Source organism: Theobroma cacao, unplaced genomic scaffold (genome assembly GCF_053813885.1).
Source record: "Theobroma cacao isolate CCN51 unplaced genomic scaffold, ASM5381388v1 tig012, whole genome shotgun sequence".
Taxonomy (NCBI): Eukaryota; Viridiplantae; Streptophyta; class Magnoliopsida; order Malvales; family Malvaceae; genus Theobroma; species Theobroma cacao.
The window spans coordinates 157,009-158,609 of record NW_028291723.1 but is presented as its reverse complement, the minus strand read 5'-3'; the positions used below and the strand labels follow the sequence as shown (position 1 = coordinate 158,609).

The window sequence follows — 1,601 nt, the reverse complement described above, 5'->3', positions numbered from 1 at the left end:
AATACTAGGGTTTGGGAGGTCTCAAAACGGCAGTGTTTGTGATAGATGAAAGTATGTAAGTTTTTGTTTAACTATATAAATAAAATTGAAAATAACCTTTGTGAGAGATTTTCAGTGACAGATTTATGATGACCAATTTTATTTTTAATTTAGCAAGGCACCTATTTTTCCCTTTAAATTATGTCACAAATCCATTACTATTTTTGTCGCAAAAATATAATATTAAATTGAACTAATCCTTGTGATAGATTATTCTATCACATTAATTTGTAACTATACTTAAATTGGTCATGTGTTATTCACTCGAGCTACCCAAATTAAACTTTTTCACTAATTTTGTCACTAAACAAGGAATTCTAATATTGTAACAATTTCTATTGTAAGATTTTGTCACTAATTTTGGCATCAACAAAAAATTTTCCTGCCTAGATGAATTGTAACGGATTTAGTGACAAAATTATAATACCATCACAATTCTGTCACAAATCCATCACTAAATTTGTCACAAAGTCCTAGAAACAAATTATCATTAATTCTTTCACAAAACTGTCACAATTCTATCACTATAAGTCATTATCTATGATAGAAAATAGTGACAAAAAATTTTCCCACCATAGTTGCCAAGATTTCTAGTAGTGCCATATATACCAATAGCTCTTCTAAGACCAGATTTTTCTTATGGCCATTGGTAATTATTAGATGCCATTTCTTCCAACAAATTGTAAGCCTCATCAGCTCATTAATGCCCCACTAGTTGCAACATCAATTGCAGCTCTTATTGAACTCATCAACCCATTGTAGAATGTTTGAACTTGCAACCATTTTGGAAGCCCATGGTGCAGACATCTTCTAAGTAAATCCTTAAATCTCTTAAGCTTCATACAAGGATTCACCATCAAATTGTGTAAAAGCAATTATATCATTCCTCATCTTTGCAATATTAGCTAGTGGAAAGAATTTAGCCAAAAATTCTTAAGCCAAGTCATCCCACGTGGTGATAAAGCCCCCTGAAAGTGACCTTAGCCAAATCTTTACCTTATCCCTTAATTAAAATGGAAAAGTCTCAATTTGATAGCATCATCATCTACCCCATTGTACATGAGAATGTTATAAATTTCTAGGAAATTCACTAGATGAGAGTTAGGATCATCACTAGGTAATCCACCAAATTGAACTGAAGACGAAATCATCTGAATGTAAGCAAGCTTGATTTTAAAATTGTTCGTCTTAATGAAAGGTCTTCTGATGCTTTGATGCAAGCCTTGTAAGAGAGGAACAACATAATCTCGCAAGGACTTGTTATCTTTAGGAATCTAATTAACGGCATTATTGCCATTATTAACATTGCTATATCTTCAACCATTATTTAATTTAGAGATGTAACTTGCAAAATTTTCCTTTCAAAGTTTTCTAAAAGTTCTTTCTATCTCTAGATCGAAAGGAAAAATATTCGAGTTTCTTTTCCTTTGCATGCAACAAACAAAGATACCTGAAAACATGAAAAATAAAGTTTGAAGTAAAACTAACTTTACTTCGTATTAATATTACAAAAAATTCTAGAAACCAATTCCTAGCAATGACGCCAAAAACTTGTTGTCTAA

General features: G+C 31.3%; 1 non-coding gene across 1 annotated transcript; it reads left to right on the top strand.

The window, feature by feature from the left end:
* The first annotated feature begins 828 nt into the window (after positions 1-828).
* LOC148760197 (small nucleolar RNA R71) lies at positions 829-933 on the top strand. The gene has a single exon (XR_016023326.1). It is a non-coding gene; the product is annotated as a small nucleolar RNA R71 (small nucleolar RNA).
* Positions 934-1,601: the final 668 nt, after the last annotated feature.